This window comes from Phalacrocorax carbo, chromosome 8, assembly GCF_963921805.1.
Source record: "Phalacrocorax carbo chromosome 8, bPhaCar2.1, whole genome shotgun sequence".
Classification (NCBI taxonomy): domain Eukaryota; kingdom Metazoa; phylum Chordata; class Aves; order Suliformes; family Phalacrocoracidae; genus Phalacrocorax; species Phalacrocorax carbo.
The window spans coordinates 45750422-45775511 of NC_087520.1; the positions used below are offsets into that span (position 1 = coordinate 45750422).

Genomic DNA, 25090 nt, shown 5'->3' on the forward strand with positions numbered 1-25090 from the left:
GTGACAATTTAAAGACAAAGAAAAATTCATGTCTGCAGCTTTCAGAGTCCCAACGCAGCAACCAAATCAAAAGCGAGAGCAATAGGGAGCAACAAGTCCTCAACTCATAAAACCACAGAAAATTATATGATGTTAGCTAAGCTAAAAATGAGCTTGCTCTTTGAGGGCTGGTCCTAACCCTGCCTCTACCCATCAAAAATAGATGCTTCTTGCTGCATTCCCAGATCAAAGAGGATTTGGATTTCTTAAGACAGAGGTACTTGTTAGCAGTGACACAGGACCTGCATCTCTTGTCATCAGAGGTTTGTGGGGCCTCTTTGGCGATGGTATGAGCCAAACAGTTTTCCATGTCTTCTCCCTCTCCTTTCACACTGTGACAAACCTTGTTCGCAGATAAAGGATTCCGCTCCTTGCCTTTGCACCTCGCCCATGCCTCCTGCCTTTCCTGGTGTCTGTCGCTGACGGGGTGCCTCCCTTTCAAGCTCCAGAGCCAAAATATGTCACCCAGCTGCATCAGAGGCCTGGAAGACGCTGGCGGCCGTGCCGCGCTCAGCGTGACGGTGTGGACGCGGTGTGGACCGGGTGGTCCCTCGCCCGCCGCCTCTCAGCACCTCCCCGGTGTGGCACAGCGGACGCGCGAGGCCAGCTCCTGCCGGTGCAGGAGGGGAGGACGCTACCAGTGCATGTTTCCAGTGCCTGCTTTTCTTCCAGGCCAGCTGGAGGTTATCAGGGCCAGAGGCTGCTTTCCAGCTTCATAAACCTCTTGCGCTATTCGGAGTCATGATTCTCCTATTCAACCGTCTGTGCTTTTCCTTGGGACGGCTAATCCCTCAGCGTGACTAGTGGAAGCTGCAGTATTGATTTCTGTCTCTCTCTAAACCTCAGTTGTGTTCAACGCTTGTTAGACATCTGAAGGAATATCCATTGGGCTCCGGGGGCAGTCGGGGAGCGGAGCGCAGTCAGCTGTGCCGGGAGACGTTCGCCTCGGGTTTGGGGGCAAGCCAACGGGAAGGACTAGGAGGCATCAGGAAGGGGGCAGGTGAGATCTCTAACACCTAGTAAAACTCTTGGAAGATTTAGAGTAGCACGACACTGCCAGATCACTCTAATCACGGGTAAAGTAGCAATTTTATGTCTTTGGCTCAGAGGATTTGATGGTCCATCTGAGGACACACCAGGGTCCTCTGAGAAAGGAGACTATGTCTGGTGCAGCGGATGATCTCTCACGCTCTACACGTGTGAACATGCAGGTGAAGGGGGACCGAGTGTTGTGGGCCTTTTCTTCCATTTACCACCTGTTTGTCACCGTAAGTCGCAAGAAGCCTCTGAATTCAAGGGCCCCTGTTGGTAGGACACACTTGGCTCTTTGGAAACGCTTTGGGGCTGGATCAGTCGGATTTCCAGGCTTCGGCGTCTGTCGCCCCGCCCGCCGTCGCACTCCACCACGTACCCTGTCCCCGTCCTGACCGTGGCTCTGAAGGGCTCCTTTATGCGGAGGGAGCGTTGGGTGATTAGGGAAGGTTATGCGGCCACTGGAACTGAAGCTCAGAGCCTGGATGAGGGGGCTGAAAGAGGCAAAAAGAAGGATTTAGCATATTTTTAATTAAAATAACAAGCTGGGAGCTGTCACTACATAGATTCCTTTGTATCCTGAGTTCCTTTCCCGCTTTTCATCTTTGACTTTTTAGATGAGACACTCTCAGAGTAGGGATCACATTTTCTTCTGATCTGGAAAATGCCTGGCATGCTTTGAGGGCTAGTATTGTCTATGTAATAATGAAAAAAAGCGGAATTGCAGTGTTGTTGCTGTCTTACGTGAGATATTTAGCACTTAAAATAATTGCACCTAGCACTTATATTATACTTTTGGTTGTTCACAAATTAATCCTCCTACCACTTCTGAGATCAAAATTGGAATGTCCGTCTTGTGAATTAGGAGCAGAGACATGGAGACGTTGACTTTTTCATCCAAAGAAACGGAAGGAATTGGTGGAGCTGCTGTATTACAGTGCACTGCCTAAACACAAACCTCATCACTACTGTAAGAAAGTAGTGAATTAAGAAAAACGGTTAATGTGTCACGTACTTTAGTTATGTTCAATTAGAAATTAGTGGATTAAGTCAGTTTTTGCACTATTAAACATGCAGAGGCTGGTCTACGGTGAACTTATCAGTCAAAATGATGATGATTGTATCACATGGTTCAAAAATTGCTCTAACAGTGACAGAACCCTCGAAAAAATAAAAAGATTTTTTTAAGTGAAGCTTGATCCTCCATCCATGTAATTTAGCATAAAACCTGGAAAAGAAGCAAAGTAAACTGAAGTAATTGCAAAATACAAATTTTAATAGATCTAATGCTCTGGAGGATCCCTGTCAGGGGAGCTGAATTTGAATTTGTTTGTACAGATGAGTCTGAATGGCACGTGAGCGCTGCTACCGGGCTGTCCCACAGGCTCTGTCTTTGTGAGAGGTACTTGCTGTTACAGTACGGAGCGGTAAGAGCTGATGTGTCGATGAGCCTGAGGAAGGCTTCCTCAGTAGTAACCTTCTACTCGCTCATTTTCCCTTTTTTCCCCTCTATTAACAGTCTTGTGTTTTGCGCGTTATTGGCTTGCCTCGCTCCTCAGCTCAGCCGTTACGTATATGGGCTGTTCTGTTTGGGAACTTTTCCTTGTCTCCGAAGAGCGCAGCGTGCCGTGGCCTCCAGGCTCGGCGGGCCAGGTGGGAGAGTCTGTGGCTCCGACCTTTGCCATGACTTTAGATTTTTCCCTATTTGTTACACCCGTACACGAGGTAACTCCTGAGTTGTTCTGGAAATTGCACTCGTGGATAACGCTATTTCCCTGCCCTGATTTCACCTTTCTGGAGCACCACGCCGGGGCTCCATAGGGCCCCTCATTTTCTCCTTGCGGTTTCACTTGGGCCAGACTCAGCCATACGTGTTAGTGAGTGCTACTCTATCAAAGACGCTGCATCTGTTTATATGCCTCATCTTGGCCTCCAGGTTTTATCTTTGCCAAATTCATCAGGGTGGGAATCAAAATATCTGCTATGTTTACAGTTGGTGGAAAAAACCTCAATGCCCGGCCAAACAAGGTTCAGCAAACATGATTTAGTTTTTCATGTCATTTTTCTTTCTTTAAACTACTTACGACTACTTGCAAATTCGGTAATCCGTTTTCATGTTCCCTGGACACAGTTCACAGGGTTTTTGACACCCGGACGTGTACTGCGCACCCGTGTGAGCACCGCCAATGTATGTTTCTGATCGCAGCGCTCTTCGGCATTATATTCTATAGCAGGTGGCTTGGCCAGACTATCCTGGCTTTTCTTTCCTGAAGCTTTCAGATATTAATAGCTTTGCCGCTAAATATCTTCATACCTCTGACTAGAGATTTTTTTCTGTTTTAATATTTGTCTAGCACTAACAATCGCCGGGTGTTGCCTTTAATTGTAACATCTGCTCCAGCGGTGGAGGAATAAAAATAGTCTCAGCCATATGCATAGGTCAAAGGGTTGGCTACTTTCTCCTCTAAACTGAGTCCAGGCAACTTATTTCTCCAGAGCTGTTGGTCTAAGCCAGCACTTTTATGCCGGAGATGAAAGGTGAGTGCCAGGCTGCTGGGCTGCCTGGTCTCTCCGTCTCCTTTCCCCATTAGCAACTGGGACTGGAGCACGCAAGTGTAACGGGCTGAGCATGCCTTTGCAGCACCACCTAAAATCACAGGTTTGATTTGCTCGCTTTGATGGTGTGTTCACAGCCATCTTGCCACGACTCTGATCTTCTCTAGCCGCGTGGCCCTTTAAATGCCCCGTTTCAAATAGGAAGGAGAAAGCGATCTGGTGGAGCTCTTCCCATCCTTAGGATCTGCGCTCTTATTAAGGCTTTCCCTTGCTTATATCTATTACTTTCTTCCTTTCTGAAGGAGTCAGCTTGATTCAGTACTTTTGGGACTCGGTGACATTAGTGTATCTGTTTTATGTAACACGGAGTCATTATTAACAGAATCCTAGATCATAAAAAAAGGTATAACGAGAGACAAGGAGGGTTTTTCCCCTTGAAGATAATAGCAGTCGTGCCGGAGAGGAGGAGGGCAGGGGTCAGGGAGCCGCCGCCTGATTGGGCGCTCAGGTGCCGCATTGACATTTCTGCGGTTTCATCAGAAAGTCTAAATAATCCATGTGAAAACTGAGGGTTATTTACAGAAGATATATACGCGCTGCATGAGCCTGCGAGATACCGAAGACATAATCTTGGCTCTTGGTGCCTGCTTTTGTAGCGCGATACCCCTGCTGCTGCTGCTGCTGCTGACGTACGGACATAGCCAGTCCCTCAGCCAATTCACGCGGCTGTGCGGGGGGCTGAAGGCACGGGTGGAAAAACCACAAGAACTGGAGGATATGAAAATGAGAGCAATAAATGACTTCAAAGGGAAGGAGGGAGAAAGAGGCAGGTAGCCAGCGTTAGTTAGTTTAGCGCTGCTCCAGGAACAAGCGAGGGGGAAGGTGAGGTAACCTTATCTTAAGATATGCATGTGCTGCAGGCTTCCTCTGGGAGGAGTTTACGGTCTTTTTATTGCGGCGCTGCGTCCCTCTGCCACCCCACCCTCCGTCCCGACTCTGAGTCATTCCCTGACAAAATCTTTCTATTTTCTGTGTCTCGAGCGTGCGCAGCCCCTAAGCCAGGAGAAGAGATTGGAGCAGAGATTCCCCTTTGCAGAGGGCTCTAACCCAGAGACCTTGCAATGAGAGGGAGCTAAAGTAGCAATGGAGGCTTTGATAGTCTTTTCGTGCTGTCCCCGAGTGCCGGCGTTGGGATCGTCCAGTACTTCTGCTGGCTTCCTTCCGGCCAACCTTCTGCGCCAGAGAAATTACCAGTCAGTCCATGTATTCCTGACTGGCGTTTAATATTTTTTTCTATCTTGAATTTTTAAACTGTTACTTACTTAGAGGTAGCTGAAATGCCTAATGTGCGTTTTAGATCTCTGTTTTAATATTTTTGCATTTGTTAGGGTATTGTTTTGGTTTATATAAATTGACATGTGAGTATCTGGGGAGGGGGAGGACTTGGGATGTTTTCTTTAAGGTTTTATTAAAGAATCACACACTCTTATGATCACATAAAAGAAATAGCAATTATACTGTGCACAGCATGACAGCTCCTTTTCACCCCTGTTTCAGCAACACATTTACCGATCCATTGTAACGCGCAACGCGAGGTGGCTCGTGGGCTCCAGCGCAGCCCCAGCAGCGACGGCTCCTCCTCCTGGGCCGAGCCCAGCACCCAGCTGGTGTGACCCGGGCGGACGCGAGGAAGGAGCCTGCGCCGCCAGGCGCGCGCTCAGGGCCTGCTGGGGTAACATCTCCGCCCAGGGCTCCTGCAAGGGCATGTGAGATTTGTCCTAGCACGCCATGGACCCGCTCTTGAGAGTTCAAACTAGTGTGGGGCCAAAATCCTGAGACATTCCCTGTCTTGAAAGCCCTCAGACTTGACGAGCCGCTCAGAGAGCGGGCGCTCGTAGGCAGGTTCTCAAGTTGGTTGCTCTATTAGGGGCCCCAAACCCACGAACATCCTGCTGTCTTGGTGTAGCCAGGGAGACTGAATTTTACTATTAATTTTAAATAAATATTAAATAAAATAAAGCTTTCTTAAAGCTACTTTAGTTATGTGTCTGTTCCACTGAATGTTTGTCGGCTGAAGTCTTCTGACTTTTGTCCTCTTCCGTACACTTAAGAGTTCCCTTTTATATCTGTTTTCTTCATTCTGTTCCTGAAAAGAACGTAGTCACGAGCACAGGAGCTCCCCGGCATCACGGGACCGTGTCGGGAAGGCTGGTATCAGGACACACGTTGTCAGGAAACCCCCTTCCTTGCTGGTTCCTGACATTTTACTGCTGGCTGAGATCTCAGAGTGGTGCCTGTTCTTCCTCCCTTCCCTCTCAGCAGTCTTCCTTGCAAGGGAAAGTGTAATGAGTTAATCTTCAGGACACGTGCAGAAACCAGATTTATGACGAAGGAAGAAGGGAGAGCCGTTTCCACGCAGTTTAACTTCCCATAGGAGCCGTAACAAAATGGCTTTGGAGCTCAGTGGCCGGGCCGGGGCATCAGCCCGGCGTCCGGAGGTGCCGCCCTCCGGCTTTGGGCGCAGAAATGGCTGCGGGTATCTGCCAGGTTAACACTACTGTCATGGCCGTGAGCTGAGCCTCCTACATCTCAGACTTGACACAGTTTTGTATAGATTATTACAATTAATGTAGTTCATGTTTTCATTTGTATTGTGGTTTCTAACACTTAATGCTTTTCGCCACAGCCGTGAGCATTAGGAATGTTTTTTCGACTGAGGGCTGAGCTTCTTGCGTTATTAGGTGAGTCTGCAAGCAGGAGCTGTAAGGAAGCCACCAAGTAGCACGAGACAAAACCTCTTCAACGCGCTCCTGAGTTGCCAACACTAGATCTGGGTAACTTGGTGGAAAGCCCAAGTTTGAAAGCCAAGCTTTAGGCCTCAAACCGAACGCTTAGCTGAGTTCGCAAAAGAACGAGCTGACTCTGAAGCAAAGCGCGTTCAGAGCCATTTGACAATTTAGTTATAAACCCTCCTTTCAATTTGCTTTGAGATTAAACTTGGCCACAAGGTCACAGCCTAGGGGAAAATTTTGGAACAATTTTCAAAGCAGCTAATTTGGACATTTTTCAACTATTTAAATGCAAATACAAATGAATAAATAATTTATGCATTGCTTTAACGGAAAAATATTTTAGTTTAAGAATACACAAATTGTCCCACAATTAGTATGGCTTGTCTACAGAGCAGCTGGCAGTTTGGAAAAGCAAGTTATAAACCTGGGAAAGGGGCCACTTAGCACTCTGTACCTTCTCAGTTGTGTTTACCTTCATATCTGTTGCTTTGACTGGGCTGTTACAGAGTGAATGAAACTGTGACAGTACAATAATACGCACTTTAAAAAAAATTATAGAACATATTACAAAGTTATTTAAAAATCGTTATTACACCGTAATAAAGTTAAATGATATGTTTATGTAAGGCTTTAATTCCTGAAGAATTCCAAGCTGCGGAGCCAGATCCATCAGCAGGCTAACGTGACAGCGTGATGTTAACTTCAAGAGCCGCGGGCGTGTTTATACCAGCCGGGGCCTTGGCAAAAGGCGTGCCGCGTTACAGCTCCGCCGCCGCGGCGTACCCGTCTGCGAAAGCCCTCAGGCGACGGTCTGAGGGAAGGGAGAGCCGTGTGCGGCCACCGCGGGGCCGGCGGGGCAGCGCCGGGATCCCGGCGCAGCGGGGACGACGCCGGGCGCCTGCGCGCGTCGCCAGCGCTGGGGTTCAGTTCTTCCTCACACGAGCGTTGTGAGTTCGGGTACGCATCGTACTCGTGCATAAAATGCCTACGGCCGGGCGCGATTCTATTCCCGCAACGTAACGCGAAGGGAAAGTTCTCCACAAAACGTGCGTGGAAAGCAGAGCGCCTCTCCCTGCGTAACTGTGGGTACAGGGTCTCAGCTCGTACACGGAAATGGTTTATTTTCAGAAAAACAGTTTTAAGAAGTTTGCAAAGCTACATTAAATGGACAGAAGGTTGAACGAGAGTGAAGATATTTTAGAAAAATTAGAAAAGTGAAAATGTTGTCTCTGTTTTGTTTAAAAAGTTTTTTTTTCAGAAACAGAATTTTAAAAAAACCCACGGCCCGTAGTCTGAAATGAAAGATTTTGCTTGCATCAAACAAAATAGTCTTATAAAACCAAAAACTTTTTTTTTTTACTTTTCTTTCAGAATAGGAATGTTTCCATTTAATATGAAACTCTTCTTTCAGGCTCCAGGTTTTATGGCCAGTCGTCAAGCCAGAACGCAGCAGTCGGTTTACCTCCCTGCGCCCACACGTGGTGAGGTTGAACAAACCCTCACAAGGGTCAGCGTGACCCAGCGCTGGGGCGAGCCTCCTGCCCTCTGTCCCGTCGTACCGCTCCCTGGACGCCGTCACCGCTGGCGCTCGCGCTGGTCGGTGCTGCAGCAGGTTGGGCCCCTTTTCCTTCAGCTGCCAACGGCCACAGCGCGGCCACCGGCCCTTGCGGCCGCGCTGCGGTGAAGTACCTCCCCTGTCCTCGTCTCGTCACGCTCGTTACCTCCTGCAGCATCCCTGTCCCAGCCCTGATCTGGAGCTGAGAGTAAATAGGTTGTTGTGGGGTTTTTTGCACTGTTATTGTACTTGCATACGTAAGAAAACAAAAAAAGAAGCAGTGCTGGTGACGTGCTCGCTTTCTGTGGTGCCGACAGGCGTGCGGAGGGCGTCAGCGCCCCGTGAGATGCGTTACCCTGGCAAGGAGCACCAGCTCCTCCTGCCACGGGCATCCCATCGAGCGGGGGAAAGTCCCTTTGCGCCCTGGCCCGCGCCCCTCGCGCTGGGGGCGACGGGGTAATGTCACTGCGGGCTTGCTCAGCACAGCTTGAGGTGGGCTGCGGCGTGCTTTGCCGGACGGGGGGCACGGGCTCTCCCGCAGTACCTGCTGCTCCTCCTCCGCCAGCCCACGGCACTGGTCGTGCAGCCGGCGCTCCGGCGGGTCACCCACAGCTGTCCCAGCGCACGGGAAGGAAAACGTAGGCTAACTGATTTAAACCAGCAGTGCCAGAATCCTAACAAGATCATTTAACTTTTAAGGGGGTTGGGAAAACGTTTTTTCATGCATTTTCATTGATTTTCAATATTGTACAAAACCTAGCCATGTAAAGCAATAACACGGAAAAAGATACAATCATTGAAAAACAATTACAGATCAAATGCCCCGTTCTGGAAGTCGAATGCACGCCCAGCCCTCCCTCTCTAGCTCAGGCCCTGTTAGCTAGGCGCGCTAAGGGATAAAAAACAGGATTTAAAACTTAATAACTAGATGTCCCGCTGCAGTGCTGTACCGGTGGCTTCCCTCCTGAGGTGCCAGCAGCATCTCTTTCCCATGGCAGTCCGTCGCCGTCTGCCAGTCCATCCTCTTTCCAAGCCATCAGAGTATTGTCAGGAAGCGGAGCAGGACGCGACCCAGCGTCCCCCCGATAAGGGACAGCCGTTTGTGGGAGGACTCGTGCAAGCAGAGCAGCATCCTTGTACCTGGCTGCACACCGGTGTGCCTCAGCCTGTATGCGGAGGGTCCGTGTCCCCTTCGCAGTCCCTCACAAAGCAATCCCAGCACTAGATAAAATGACTTCATTTTCTGAGCGGAGCGAGGCTGTGCACTTAAATCGATGGCATTTCTACGTCTGCGTCGGTTACGTGGGGACACGGGTCCCTGGATGTGCCTGCCTACATAAGCGGTGGAGTATAAACAGCAAAACAAAACAAAAACACCTCTAGGATTACTGAAATGTTATTGTTGTTTTACCAATTGCATAATACAGCTCATCTTTCGTTATGAATTAGTGTAAATAGGAATTAACCTACAATTAAGAAAATAAGTTAAACTGCATTTTGTGAAGCATTATTCTGTCTTTTTTGAGCTGTCTGCTCTCGCGCTGCTAATCTGACAAACGCAGTAATTCACGACATCTTCCACGTGATCCGTGCGAATTACCGAGGTTTTACCTTAGCCCGCAGGCGCGGGCGGCAGCGCCGCTGGGTGCTGCAGGCAGGCCTCGGTTGGGAGAGCTACGTGCCCTTCGCAAGCCAGGCTGCCGAGCCCCTGTCAGATGTTGGCCGTCAGCAGGCGCGTGGGAGTTGCCACCCAAAAATGTGAGAAACGTCACTGCCTTAACGGACAGGGTTTGGGGGCGGCATTTTGGCCTTCGTCACGGCATCCCCGGCTCATACGAGGAGCGATGGTCAGATGATGGTTGAAATCAAGAAGGCAGCAAGGAGCGTGTTTTCCTTGCCCGGCGTGGCTGGGGCTGCAGGGGGACGTGCAGCCCCTGCAGCACCCAGGCACGGGGCTGAGCAGGTCGCTGGAGGACCCCCCTCCCGCTGCTGCTGCTTTGCACGGGGAGAAGAGGCTCTGCTGGGAGCCGCCCGTGTACATGAGTGCCGCTGGATAGCACAGTCCATCAGACACAGGGTGTTCATGGAAGCAGATATATTTTCCTCCGTTTTCATCTCAGGTTTTCAGAACGACATTGCATGTGGTCAGACAAGTGCCGCCTGGGCATAGCCCTGCCCGGAGAATATCGGCTTTGGTCATAGCGCCCAGAGACACGGAGCGGGGTGGGACAGCGGGTGCAGCGTTCAGTTGCGCGCCTTGTCCTGGCTCGTTTGCAGCGCGGGGCGGGAGGGGATGCGCCCCCCGCTCCCCTCCTGCTCTGCAGCACTGACGCAGCTCTGCGTTTTCAGCGTCTCGGAGGCAGTGGATTTTTCTAGATTTGCCAGCTAGCCGTGACAGAGCAGGCAGTGCGGCGCCAATCCCTTGCTGAGCATTCACACGCTCGCACCCGTGCTTTAGGCCAAACCGCGTGGCCTCTGCACCCTCCGGTGCCTCTGCGGGAATTTCTGACAAAAAAGGAGAGTCCTTGAGCCCTCCTTTTTGAAACAAAAGCTTACTGAAAGGGTAGGCATGCCCCTGTCTCAGCGGCAGCCGGCTGTAATTCTTGGCAGGGTGTGACATGCCCATCCTCCTGAATTAGTGCAGGGCACGAGGAATTTAACATGGTGCTAATTGTGATCAGACGGAAACAACCGGCCTCAGTATGTGGGCACGCAGCAGGACAAAACAAGCGCGCGCGCCTGTCAGAGCGGTGCCCCGCAGCGCTGCCCGACAGCCCCGCACAAAGGCGGGGAAGGGTGCTGCCCGCATTGCTGCCCTCGGTGGGCAGGCGTCTGGGCAACCGCCCGCGCTCCCCCTCGCCCCGGCTCTTCGCCACGGGCTTTGTTTCCGTGCTGGCGAGGAGGTCTCCAGTCTAATTTAGCGTAGGCATTGTCAGATGCTCTTTATTTGCCATACAGTAACTCAGCTGCTGTAAAATCACAGCAGCTGCTGCGGGAGAAAGCTCCCCGTCGGTCGCAGCCGGGCAAAAGGGATTCCCGTGTCAGCCCCGAGCGCCAGGAGGGGAACGGACGAGGCCAGGCAGAGGGGCCAGCCGCATTGCCACCAAGCCCCCTTTCTGGAAAAAGATCATTTTGCGGCGGGGTCAAAGCCGCCGCTGCGGGAGGCGAGCGGGGCCCAGCAGTTCGGCTGCACGCAGACCCCCTCCCAGCCTCGGCGCTGGAGGAGGCGCAGCCTCTACCTGCCCCTCGCCCTGCGCCGCGGGGCCGGGGGCCACGGCCTCTGCCCGCCGGGGGGGCACCGGCAGCAGGGCAGCGAGCCGGGCAGAGCAACCTCAGCCACCCTTCTCCGCCCGAGTCCGGCCCAGGCGGCGAAGGGGGTTTCCTCCACTTCGCAGTCGGATTTGGAGGATGATTCCCCAAGGTGGGAGGTGTTTGCTCCCTGTTATCCCAAAACTGGGGGGAATTCTCCCAGCCGTGGCAGAGCTTTCTTCTTTCATCTAATCTTCTGTCAGAGGACGGAGTCACGTATTCTCCTGTAACTAACCTGGTAGCAGCAGAAGTAAGGTTGTCTCATCTCCAGCACCGCTGTGAAGACTTGAGGGACTCTATTCTCAAAATATCTCCCAAAGTCTGAGTAATTACTCCTATTATGGCCTTTGACCAAAATGGCCAAAATGAGAAGCTTTAGCTTTCTGTTCCTCTGCTCTTCCTCTCAGGATTCCCCAAGGTTGGGGGGTGATATTCGATGTGCAAAAAAAGAAAAAAAGCAGACTTAGGACTTACCCTTTCCTCTCCCACTAGTCCAAATGGCACCAGTATCAACTTATTCTTCAAGCCAACCCATTTACTAAAGCAAGCAAATATGTGCCTTTAAAAAAGGCAGATGTAAAATGCCTGGTTAAAACCAGGGTCCTCTTCAGCCAGGGACGTGCCCTGCATTTTATCTCCCAGTCACTGAACTCCATGAGGTTTCTCAGGAACTCTTCTCGGTTAGTTTTAAACTTGACTTTCCTGAAAAACTCTATGTGTTAACTTCATTATCTGCCTGTCACTTCACTATCTCCTCTTTCCAGGTTATTTATGAGTATGCTGAAGAAGTGCAGAATTTCTGCTCCCCTCCCTTGCTAACATTGTGTTTGTACCCTTTTTTTCCCTATCTTTTTATCGGGAATTCACAGGAAGATTAATCCTCCTTACTCCATGACAGTTTAGTTTTCTTAAGAACCTTTAGTGAGGGATGTTCTAGAAAAGCTTTTAGAAAATCTGATTCCACTATATCAGTCCAAATCTCCCGTATTAGCGGGGCTGTTTCCTCCGTCAGACAACTCAGATCTATATGTATAAATTCTTCTCTTGGCTTTGAGACTCATCCCCAAGACGCCGTGTTTACTCATCTCTGCTAATTCAGGTCAGTCCGACAGTTTTCTACCATTTTGCTTCTTCTGGAAATCTGACTTTCTAGTCTGTGATTCCCACGATTGCTCCTAAAGCCTGTTTTAAAGATTTGTCACCTTCCGATCCTGTGATACAAAGGAAGAAAGAAAGTTCAGCAATTTCATATTTGAGCTCTTTTAAAACTGTTGAGGGAGTACTGTCTGCCTCTGGTGATTTGTTGCTCTGGCATATGAACCTTCCTGACCTCCGCCATAGTGAACAGCAGCGCAAAGAATTAATTTAATTTTGCTGCTGGGTCCTTATCTTTCTTAATTCCTCCCTTTACGCCTTGATCATCCATCAGCTGCACTAGGTGACTGACAGGTTTCCTGCTTTTGTGTTTAAGAAGTTTTTATTAGCTCTCATAACTCTAACAATTGTTCTTCGGGACCTGTTTTGGCTTACCTTATCATGGTTTTGCATTCAGCTTGCTAGATTTATGTCCTTTTCTATTCTCATTGTTTGGAAACAACTTCCATTTTTCTGGAAGTATCTTTTTTTTTTAATTTCAGATAGCTTCCTTTTTCTGTTGTTTGTGTTTAAACCAAGCTTTCAGTCAGTGCCGTTTTCGCCTTTCACCTGCTGTGTCTCAGACGCGTTCGTGTCCCGCAGTCGTGTCGTCGTGCACCACTCACCTCCAGGGTAAAGCTCCGTAAGTCAGGGTGAGGAGCAGGCACGGTTACCATCACGCGCGGCTCGTGCCCGGGCTTTGCAGACCGGCAGGCTGCAGTCCCAGCCGCAGCAGGACCCCGGAGCGACACAACCACCAGCCGGCCAGGGTTTCTCTCTCAGGGCCAACCTAGAGTTCTGCGTGCTGCTTCTCCCCGTCAGATGCCATCCAAGGCCGAGGCTGACATTCAAGTGGTCAAATAGGACTCTTAACAGGAAAGAAAATGGTAAAATGCTTTCAAGTGTAGAAGCAGGTAGACAGAGGAGTAACAGAGTGGGGAGAGGCAAACAGTATTTCACTAGGCTTCTGTAATTCCTATTCATAAATTCATGACAGCTGCAGAGGTGGGACAGCAACAAGACCCACCGTCGGAGTGGCAAAGTTCCCATCGCGGAGACGCCCTGACAGCAGCGGCATCACTCCTCCCGTGCCAGGCATCCACCTGGGTGCCGGGCTGTGTGCTCAGGGTGACGCTTTTCACTGGGAAGCAGAAGGCGTCTCATGAATCCAACTGTTTCTCCCAACTCCTCATTGTGTTTGTTCTCCTTCCTTACGCATCCGCTCCCTGCCTGCTACGTGAGCAGCAGCACGGAGCTGCGGTGGTTAAAACAGAAAAGGAAGACCCCAGCCCTTCTGTCTCTGCTGATGGATGCGTCAGAGTCCATGGTACAGATGAACTTGTAGGTTTCCCATTGGCAAGGCCACCTAAATGTAGGTGATACAGTCTTCTCTCTATTAAGCCAGGAAGGTGGAAAGCGCAGCTGTCTGGAACGCAGCACGTACCTGTTGTATAAAGATGCTACAGGTCAGCTTCCAGCCGCAGGAGAGGCGGAATGGTTGGGACTGCTGACTGAATTGGAGCTGAACACAGATAAAAAATATTAACAATGCCATGCTGTAAACAAACTTGTGGTTCTTTTGGTGCATTTTTCCAAATTCTTCAGGATTCCTTATATGCTTCATATTCTTTCGTTTGCAGGCGTTGATCTGGAGCGTTTGTACCAACTTTTCCCAGTCTGAATAGGAACCAGCTCCCCTACTCCACTCGTTGGCGCTGGGTCTTGCGACATTACCTCCACATTTCCATACTGAGGTAGGGAGATCTTCCGTGACCTAATTTTCTTAAGCCTCGTAGGAGTGATTTTTGTGTTGGTAGCCCTCCTGGGATGTGTAATGTAAATAACATGGATTAAAAGAGATGTGATTACATGTAACGCAACTGTGCTGGTCTCAGGCAGCGATTTTGGAGGTCTCTATCATTTGTCCTCTGCGGTTCTGGTGAGCAGCAGTGTGTGCTCGCTCTTCTAACGGCTCTGTGGTTCTTTTATAAACGCCATCTGCATGAAGTATTTCTTAGCACCCGACTTGCTGGTCAGTATGTGGCTCATCTTATTCTCAGTGCAGTAAGATGAAGTGAAAGGTGTTTTTTGAACAAGACCATCCATAGATTATTATTTTTTTTATTATTTCCCTCCCCCCCCAGATGTCTTCAAGCTGGTACCATGTCAGGTTACGGGTCTGTGTGGGCTGGGGAGGAGCTGTCAGGGCTCTGTTGTCTGCGTTGGCCCTAACTATTAGCTTCTGTCATTAAAGAACAGGCCAAATGATTAGTGTCCTTGGCTTAATCTTCTTAGCAGGAAAACTGTCCCTTGAATATCTGCCCTAGTCAAACAGGCGTAAGGGAAGACGAGAAAATAACGAGACTCCTGACCCGTTTCGTTTTGCATGTGAATTGTTGAAAGTAAATCATATTCGATGGTCTGTTTCAATTCTTAGATATTCTGTTTCCCAAAACTATGGTAAATGATGTGCTGGAAGAAAAAACACCTTCCAGAACACAGGAGAAACATCCCTTCTCTTGCTACTACTCTCCCCAGCATTAGATTTGGCACTGAAGAGGTACCTATGGTCTAAATGTAGTAATTTCATTCAGAATTATTTTTTCTGTAACTAGAATTCACTGAGTCACTGTGAAGTACCTAGTTTTACTATATCTGTATATCTTGAGTCATTATAAAGTCATTTATAATATCTGGGGTACTCTGTCGTATCAAACTAACCTTGTGTAATATCGATAACAATAGAAAGATTAATGGTAGGCTTCAAAAAAATACTCATCAGTATCCTCTATCTAGATTAAAAACTGAGAAGTGTAAGTTTGGAGCTGGATTTTTCCTATATTTACTTCTTGGGGTCTTTTTATCCTTTAAGGAAGCTTTCTCTCTTGCTTTCTTCATATGTTTTTATCTGAAGTATTTTGTTTACAACGTAAGTGCACACTTCAATTTCTCGAGAATCATCAACCTTATAAATTAAATGGAAACCTTGGGAAATTCTGTGATGGACAAAGACATTCATTCTGTTTGCGCTCTTAATATTTCAGAGGATCCTGAGTAAAGATTCTACTTTTTCCCATTGAGTCAGGAAACTTTTCAGGCCTTCATATCTTTTGTGTGGAGGGTGCGTGCTGTTCTTCGACTGGTGTAAACTGAATCCAGAGATTTGGGTGAGGAATATTAACACTGAAATCCCACCTTCCCTGAGCTTGAACTGACATTCTTGACTTTGATCTGAGAAGGAGAGGGAGAGATGGATGGAACAGAGAAAGAACAGAAAAGCAGGCAGAAAGTAAGAGAGGTGGAAGAGAAGGAGCGATAAAGGGGGCTGAAATGGAGGCTTTTTGAGACATTTTGGAGCGGTAACGTGTGGTTGATTGTGCCTTTCTTATGCTGTTACGGCTTGGCTAATTCTGTCGTATTGCAAATTGTAAGTATTCTTTTAAAACATCCAACAGCTACAAATGGAATCCGTTTTGGGACCAATCTGTTTGCTGTTTTCATTAATGACCGTGGCAGAAAAGGTAGCAATATGCTGAGGGAATGCCCCGACCTCCCAGCTTCGTCAGGTTGGCCATAGCGTGGGAAGATCGGACTGTGGGACAGTGAAACAACCCAAAACCAAGCCTGGTATAGGGGTGAGACGGAACAGAGATGGCCCGTGAATGTACTTGATAACCCTGTGGGTGGTTGGCTTGAGCATCTCCATTAATTAACTGCAGGGTTAGTTCTCCTGAAGAGACAATACCAGGGCGAAAAGCAAGCTGTACGGGTCAGCGGGGAAATGCTTCGCTGCAAGGGAAACGAGATAGAAGCCTGTTTAGTTCATAGTTCGCACTGACAGCAGTAAGCAAGCAGGCAGCTGTGCCCATGTTTTTACTGATAATCACAATATTTTTGTATTTAATTTATTTGTATGACAAATGTGTAGAAATTGTATAGCTGCTAGAATCCAAGGTACGCATCCATTTTCACTGTGTCGCTGTTCTTTAGCTTTTTCTTAATTGTTAGAAACTTTAATTTTCTAGCTGTGATTTTCTTCCTGAGATGAGTTTTCAGTTTAAGGAAAGCTGTGCTGAATTTCAGGATAACAACACGGCAATGCAAATTTCTGTTACTAAGAAATATTTCTGAGCTAGCTAAGCACTGAACAGTTAGACTAAAGTTTGGCAAGGAGAAAGGCTTAAGAGGAAAATACTGCTTCTAAACGTCCATGTGAAAACTGGCTTTGGTTTAGCAGAATTTTAACTTTTAAAAATCATACAGCTGATACAAGCAGGTACAGTTTTATTTTACCGAAGGGCAAGATACTGTGAGGCTCACTTGCCTCCAGAAGAGACCCAAATCCTTCACTGGCTGCAGGAAGGAAAATCAGCAATTCTGGTTCCGGGAAGACCAAGCGGTGTCAGTAGAACCCAGCTCCATGTCCTTCCCTTGTGAAGAGGAACTTTCTTCCTTGGTTTTCCAAGCCTTGGTTTTCCTTTGGATCTAAAATAGACCTGGTTATTGAAGTGAAGGCTTTGATTTCAACCTACCATGGTGAGGAAAATGCCATTGTTCATATTGCTGCTATAATTGTCATAGATTTTATTATAACATATTATTATAATTACCTGTTTATTGGCTAACTGCTCTTCAGGTAGCGTGGTAAAAGTAGGACCAACGCTGTATTTCAGAATACAAAGTGCATTTGTTGGTAACACTCAGAACTCTCATTTTCTGAGGCTGGCGAGTCCTATCCTTTCATGTCACTGGGATTTCTTTTTAACCCCTTCCGCTAGAACAAGCAAGGAGTAACAGGCCCAACTTCAATGATTCCCGCGCAGAGGGAAGCTTGATAGGGATATTTTTGTTTACCGGGGCACTACGTTATCCCGCTGAAGTCCCTGTCAGACCCTGCACTCTCCATCAGCCCTGCAGCACCTACAGCACTCGCTGCGGCCGCACCAGGGCCATGTCGCGGGGCGCACAGCGGCCCCCCGGCCGGCGGGAGGACGGGGCGGCCGGCAGCTGGTTCGCCTCTGCCGGGCTGCCTTGGCTTGTGGCCGCGGGAACTGCTACATCCAGAGCAATTCATGCTTCCACATCACAGGGCAAATAACATTTGCACAGCAGCTTTCTCCTTGAGGGAGGCAGGTTTATTTTGCAGTCAGGCAGGGGAGCACATGCTCTGACTTGCAGGTTCACTGAGAGCCGTGAAAAGGCTGGGAAAGCCTTGGTTGTTTCTGGGGTGGGCAGGTTGTTCTGTTCATGGAGTGGGTAAGAAGCATCCCTAATTACTGATGAACATCCCGAGAAAGAGATTCCCCCCCCCCCCCAACACATCCTTTCTATTTTCTAATCTTTTTCCAGGTTGTTTTTCAATTAAACTACGTCTTGATCTTCTGGCACAAGAATATAGCATATTTTTAGTAACTTTCATCTATTTTATTTCAATACTGAAAAAAGAGTGGGGAAGTATTTGTAGCTCATCACCCGGGTGATATGCTGGCGTATGTGATTGACAGTTCTCGTGTGATTTCCCAAAATACCTTTTTTTTTTTTTCTTTTTGACTGGCACAAGGCTCTTTCAGGAGCTACTGTAAAAATATGGTTTTATTTCAGCGGCTGCAAAACTCTCTGGTCCTACATGACAAGTAGGCCAGCAGCGGTCGGTAGGAATCCCCAGCAAGCACCAAACATCGCACCGCTATTTGCAGTGTTCACAATTAAAAGTTTGATGATAAGGGCTGGTTGTAGTCTAGGATAAATTTTGAAGGTTCTGAACGGAAGATTCTGAATGGTTTGTTTATCTAATTGTGGAGGTAGATTAAACTATATTGAGTAAGATTATCCAGCATGTCCTTACCACGTGTACGTTTGAGAGGTTTCCTTAAACAGTAGCTGATTCAGTGGATGTTTTCCTTACTGGCAGATACGGACATATGGCAGGTGTTGAAATGCATGAGAGAGTTCCTGTTTCTTCAACAGATAAAATCTTTGTCTGTCTTTAAAATATTTAAGCTGTAGGTTCTTAGCTGGTGTAAATCAGCTGGAATTAGTGGAGATAGCTCCCTAGACAGGCACAGAGCCGAGGAGCCTTTGCCCCTATCACCCAGCCTGCAGGAAGAGCAGAGGGCAAACGGCAAAGGGGGCTGGACACGTTTTCCTTTTTCCCTGCTAGCATTCCTGCTTCCCCGAAGTGTAAATTACTCAGACTCTCAGAGCTCGGAAAGCTCCCGTGACAGCGGCACCTTTTCAGGGGTGCAGCGTTCAGGCTCCTGTGCCTAGATGCGAGCAGCAGGCAGGGCGTCCCGGGCTGTGCAGGCGGGCTTGTCCCTGCTGCAAGACCCCCCGGCCTCGCACAGGGAGCTTTGGGGCTGATCACATGCTCCTCCTCTCCACGTCCCTATTTGCATTAAAATCCCATTGATAAATACGTAAGCTATGCCTCTCTGGTATTTCAAGCCTCCACGTACCAATTAAAAACAAAAATCATACAACACAGATTATTTCAAATTTTCCCTTATTTGATAGATCCTGATTAAAAGGCCGCGCTTGGATTAAATCCTTTTATTCTCCACAACCATAGGACAGTTTAGGGGACATGAACATTTGTGAAATAATTTGTGTAAGAAATGACACAGGAGATGAAGACATCCGAGCAGCTGCCTGCTGCACCGGTCCAGCATCCCTGGGGCTGGCTGGGCGCGGAGGCAGCGCCTCGTCCCCGGCGTCACCTGCAGCACACACCGAAGCGCGCCCTCCGCCAAGGGCTGCCCCCGCTGCTCCGCGGGACCACTGTGCCATTTCAGAACAGGAGGAACGACGCTATTCAAATGATTTTAAAAGTTTATGTTTACAGGCACCGAAACGTCTTTCCTAATCAAAGCCCGCCTAGCAGCAGTAGCAGTAATTACGGTATTAGCAGCAGCCAGAGCAGAAACAATGAAGACTTCTCTTTCTGGCCAGTTGCTGGCATTTCTTTGAGGCTCAGTAAAGACAACGCTACGACATCCTGACACAGACCGCTGGCTTTGTAGCAACGGTCTCCTTGGAGCCTTGGCATGGGAAAGGACACGCATGTGTCCCGGCATTTTCCAGGCTGCAGGGTTTCCTTCTCTTCTGGTCCCAGCGCCGTGAGACCCCTCCTTTCAGCCTGAGCACCGTTTAAATAGATCATTTGTTTTCATTATAGGTTTTTGCATCTCGGCCTTTCATTCTTGTTAATGAATTTCTAGGGTCTGATTGGAAAACAAAAGCTAAACACAAACATGAAAAGCGGTCTGACAAAGGACACGGTTTAGCGTCTGGCAGGCTCTGCCGCACCGGCTGTAGCGAGGAGATGGCCATTTGCTGATTGCCGGGGGTTGACACGACTTGGTTAGTATGCTAATCTAGTCCTCTGCGTTTAACATTCAGCTCAGGTCTGAGCAGGCTCAGCAGAGCCCCGGCGCAGGGGAAGGGGTGTCTGCCTGGCAGCACGGACCGCGCGCTGCACCCGCCGCAGGCATACCCCGACATCGTGCCTGCTCCTGCCATGCGCTCGCTCCCCCTCTGGCGCACCCCCTCTCCCCCTCCCGCCCTCCCTGGTGCACGCACACATACATACCATCCGGAAAGCTTTCTGCAAATGCTGAAAAACATGAAATGTGGAAAAGCCATGTATGATTGGCTCGTTCCTCTGCCTCCGCGTCCCCAAAGATTCCCACTTTAACAGACCATGTGTTTCTGCTGCTGGAGAAGCCCAGACTGTAACGTGCCAAAATTCAGCAACAATGAAGTAAGACGGAGTTTAACATCCAAAACAAAGAGATGGCATTTTTGTAGCGCGCTTACAACATAACAGTCACAAGATGGCTTAAATTTCCCTCTATCCTCTCTCCCCACCCAACCTCAGCCCAAGAGAGAGCCAACATTTATTAAAATCCATTCGTTCAGGACAGCAGTCAGATGCCCAGGTGGGAAGGAAGGCTCCCTCCTGGTATTCCCGACGGCTGTCACCTTTTCTGTGTGCTTGGAGGCAGCGAGCTGCAACCCCCCGCCCGGAGTAAGGGAGTTCCCATTTCCAGAATTAAGGAAGGAATCGATTCCAGAGCCAGTTCCCATGGTCAGGTCCATCAGGTCCTGCAGCCACAGGAGAACTTAATTCCTCAAGCTCCCTTTCCTTTGTTTTCATAACGTCACAGCAGTTCTGGAGAGGCATTTGGAGAATCATCGGCTTCTGCTTGCATTCAGAGTCTTTCAGAAGTTGCATTTTCAGAGAGCAGGTCAGATGTGGGCAAAAACGAGTCTCCATCTGACACATAGGCAGACAAAGCTGCTTAACCTCTGAATTATAGCACAGCTCCATAGTTCTCTCTTCTGTTGTTTCATGCTCCAAGCAAACTGCTCCTTGCAGTTCTCCCTCCTGGTGCCAAGCACGTATTCCAGCTGCAGCTCGGCAGCGCGGGGAAATTCCTTCCAAGTCCCCGGCAGAACAGTCGGCGCTTTCTCCGGAGCTGCAGGCTTGATTGTCCTTGATTATTTTATTTCTTTGGCTCTGATCCAAGATGTTCCCTGTCATCATTTCAGTGTCTTTTCTCATAATCCCTTCTCTAAACATCATCAACAATTAACTGATTCTCTCATATCTACAAACACATGCACACACACGCAGGCGCGCATGCACACACACTCCACTGAGTCTCATCAGTGTCTTTTTTGCCTTTAAGTATAAGAAATTACAGCTTCTCATTAGCTGAAGAGCATGTTTTGAAAGGCTTTGTGTTTACTCACTTTGCAAGTGATGCTGGCGCTTTTAATTATTCTCCTTTTGCATATCATAAGCGAGCAGCGAGCTGCCTCAGCCAGCCCGGGCGACGCGTATTCCCAGGAAGGCAGGAGGAAGGGATCGCGTTTTACCTCACTGCTGCTGCTTTCTTCCCTTTCTGTCAGCCAGCCAAGGAATCCCCCCAAAGCTCTTACGTAGCAGATACCAAAACCGTGAGTCACTTTTCGCTCCCGGAGCAATAAGTCCACCACATATGTGTGCAGAGCGGCGAGCGCGAGGCTGGGAGTCTCTCCAGGCTGCCGGCGTGCCCCGGCACCAGTTCTCCAGTGGTGACTTTGTTTTTCCTGCTCTGGCTTTCTCTCCTCAGCTCCCTCATCTCTTCATTCCTTTTCATGCCGTTCCCGTTTTCTTCCTTCCTTCCTCTCCATCCATCTCCGTTGCTGGCAGCGGCAAACCCAGCAAGATCTGGGTCCCTCTCGCCTTCTGTGGATTTTTTTTTTTTCCTTTTTTTTTTTTTTCCCCCGTAACTGCAGCAGCCTTTGGCTGCTCACTCTGCCAGGTTGGATCACCAAAGACACACGACTCGCTCACAATGAATAATCAATACAGATATTGATCTGCGGAAAATGTTTGTAAATTCCTGAAAGGGGAATCGGGAACAGCGGGACAGGGAGGCTTGTGGGGAACGACAGGGTGCTTCGGGCAGCGGCTGCAGGCAGCGCCTGGCCGGAGCCCGCGTCCTGCCGCCTCCGAGGTGACGGGTGCTGGAATGCGTGCGCGGGCGGTGGCGGGTGTGCGCGGGGGCTTCTGTATTTTCATTTCTCTACAGCTGCTTCCCCCGAAGAATCGGGAGGCGAGCAGCTGAGAGGCCCCATCAGTGCCATGCCTTGGCTGCGGTCCAGCACTGTTTTGTTTCCATCATCACACGCCACTTTTAAATTTGCATAAATACAAGGGTTATTTTGCCTTGCGCCTCCAAAAAGATTTAAGAAGGTGGAAAAGTATTTCTGTAAGGAAGGATTACTGGGTTTAGTCATCATTTTCAGGGTTTACTTTCGAAGCCGTGTATTTGCAAGAAGGGGAGGCAGAGAGGAAAATAAAGGGCAATAAGAAGGGCTTGGAGAAGACTAAAAGCCGTTTGAATGTGGAAGAGCCTTAGACTGCAAAAAAAAACCCCCAAGTTCTCCACTGGGACCTGCCCGTGTCCGGTTTGTGGAGGTGCGGGGCCAGGTCAGACCTCTCCAGCCAGGGCTCTCCCCATCCCGCCGTGAGCGGGTCCGCCCTGGCCAAAAGGTGGGGATGGTAATGGAGCTTGGAGCTGCTCTAAAGGTTGTGGTTGGGTCCATCTCAAGAGCAGCCTGACCCCATCCTGGGGAGCCGTCTCCCACCATCCGACAGCCCATGTGTGGGGCACCTAGCAGGTGACACTCGCCCAGCTTGCTCCTGGCGTAGCCAGCCCTACTCCCACTGCAGGAATGTCCTTGTCGTGTTTCTTCCGCCTTCATCCCGCTGGTTTTCTGTCTTTCTGGGAAAAGGCATGCACCAAAGGTATCAGGAGGCATGGTATTGGGGTCACTGAGTATCCAGCCCCCTTTCTCATGCTTGAGGTCAGCAGGGGAGACCCTCGGGAATGCTGAGGGACTGTGGGGGTGTCAGCTACACCGGGCAAGCCAGGCGGCCGTTGCGGAGCCACCGCCGCACCCGTGCCCAGGGCTGCCGGTCGGGACGCTCACGGCTTTTCTGACAGCTTCTGGCTGGACACAGCCTGCCGGCGCCGTGCAGGCTTTTCACCGGCCTCCCACCGCTCGCGGGCCACCTGCGCACGCCCCCGCGGGCACCGCTGCGGTGCCTGCCCGCAGTGGGCAGCAAGACCCTCCTCGGCCGACTGCCGTCCTCCCTTCCTGCGCCCACGCGGGCACCCCGCGATAGCCGTCTCGGGCGAGGCTCCGCGCGGGGATGCAATTCCCGTGCCTCCTCCCCAAGCGCAGCCGCCGGCTTTATCAGCCCGCGCCAGCAGCGGGGAGGCTGAGCGCGTTCATTCTCTCTCCAGCTTCTGATTAGCTCCCGCAATCCAATTAGCAGAGGCATTTATATCACAAGGGGCTGAGGTGCCCCTGCTCATCGCGGCGGCTCAGAGCCAGTCGTAAATTCTACTGACACTACATCTTTCCTGTGACATGGATTAATTACAGCTCTGGGCCTCCAAGAGGAGGTTTGCAAACGGAGGTGCCCATGAAATGAGAATTCAGAGAAGGCAAAGCAGGAGGAGTTTCCTGTCCGTGAAGGATGAGGGGGTGATGCGCTGGGTGGCCCAGGGCTGGGGCACCTGTGGGCAGCGTGGCGAGGGGCCGGGGAGGCAGGTGGACCGAGCGTGTGCTTTATTAACAGAAGCAAATGGAGGTTGGCCAGAGGATGTTATGAATCCTGTGCCCGTGGCCGTAATGAGAAATTCTTCATAACCTTTCTTTGTATGCTCTGCTGCAGTGCAGATGCTGAAAGTGAAGCTAGAAGAGCCTTAATAAAATTACATTTTTCCACTTGAGATGTTGCAGGCGCTAGCCAGTGGCGTAGCTTTGAGAGGCGAGCGAGGTGCTGCACCGTCGGGAGGGTTCGGCACCGCAGAGATCAGTGCTTGCTGCCAGGGGCACGGCCACCTCCTCTCTGCTCTTCCCAGAAGCTCCTCCACGTACAATTCACCTTTTTCTGATGCTTCTGCTCCAGAAATAGTGATTTTCTGGTGCCTCCGTATCAGCTCTGCTGTCACGGGGCCGTACTCCCGCTGTTGGTCCCCTCAGGCTGTAGGGCCAGCCCCAGTGGAGGCGGTATTTCTGCGACGGTGAAAGAGCAATTCGGAAACGGGGTGCGGGAGAAGATGCAGGAGAGTGGTGGGGTGAGGGACAATCCGTGTCCTCTGCACCTGGCTACGTGTTTCCCCTTTACGCCCTGGTACCTGCCCCTTCGTTGCACCGGCACCGGGCTGTGCGCTCGTGTGTCGGCTGCTGCTCGGCTCTCCAAGCACCTGGCGTTGGTCCTGTCGCTGAGCTGTTCCTCTGGGTGCGACCCGTCACAGCCTGATGAGCTGGGACACCGCACCAGGGTTTGACCTGTTGGGTTTTTCCAATCGCATGCCAATGTAAGGGTTCGTCCAACTTATCTCTCCATCAATCAGTTCTTCATTTATGTATCAGTCAGTGGTTTTGTTAAGTTTCCATGCGTTTATACTCTTGCCTGTTATTGAAATACAATTACTTAAGGAGTCCACAGAACTACCTTTTAAATGCATGGGTAGATAGGAATTTTAAAGACATGAGGGTGCATATTAAATTTAGTAGCATGTCAGCTCCATTTGATCTATTTACTCTGGTCTGCTGACAGATCTTCTGTGTAAGCAAATATAGTTCCTGCTGATAAAAGGGTTTTGGTCTGGGTTTTTGTTTGTTTGTTTTCAAGTAGGTGAAGGTAGCTGTAGCCAGATACCGCTCTGCCTATGAAGCAGTTGTTCTGCCACTGAAAGGAAATATGGTCTAATCTTTCAGAACAAAAACTTTTTACTTTTGTGTAATAACAAACCTTGCACTTACTGACCAATGTATTTATTGTTAGCGGTCAGACAAGAGAGCCCCTTCCCCGGCTGGTGTCTCCGTGGGCCAGCGGCTGTGACCTGCAGCCAGAGACATTCAGAGCGGAGACAAGCTGGGTGTTGGCAAGAGGTGGGAGGATTAGCCAAATAACCAACTGAGCTCACAGGTTCCTATTCAGCCGAAGCCTTTACGCTAAGATTTATGGTTTTCTTTATGTATTATTTTATGTTAAAAACAAAGCTGCAACAGCGGCTTCCTATCTCAATTTGCGGCTGAAATCAGTAAGGCTGTAGATCTCAAACAGAGCTGGACTCGGTCCTATCTCGGATTTCCTTGGCTTTGG

General features: G+C 49.6%; 1 protein-coding gene across 1 annotated transcript in view; it reads left to right on the top strand.

Annotated features, from left to right (window-relative positions):
* Nucleotides 1-25090, top strand: part of ZFHX3 (zinc finger homeobox 3) — a 534089-nt gene that overhangs the window by 255974 nt on the left and 253025 nt on the right. Inside the window, exon 3 of the mRNA XM_064459844.1 lies at nt 14058-14171. The gene's annotated coding sequence lies outside the window, so the exon portion shown is untranslated. The remainder of the gene's footprint in view (nt 1-14057; nt 14172-25090) is intronic.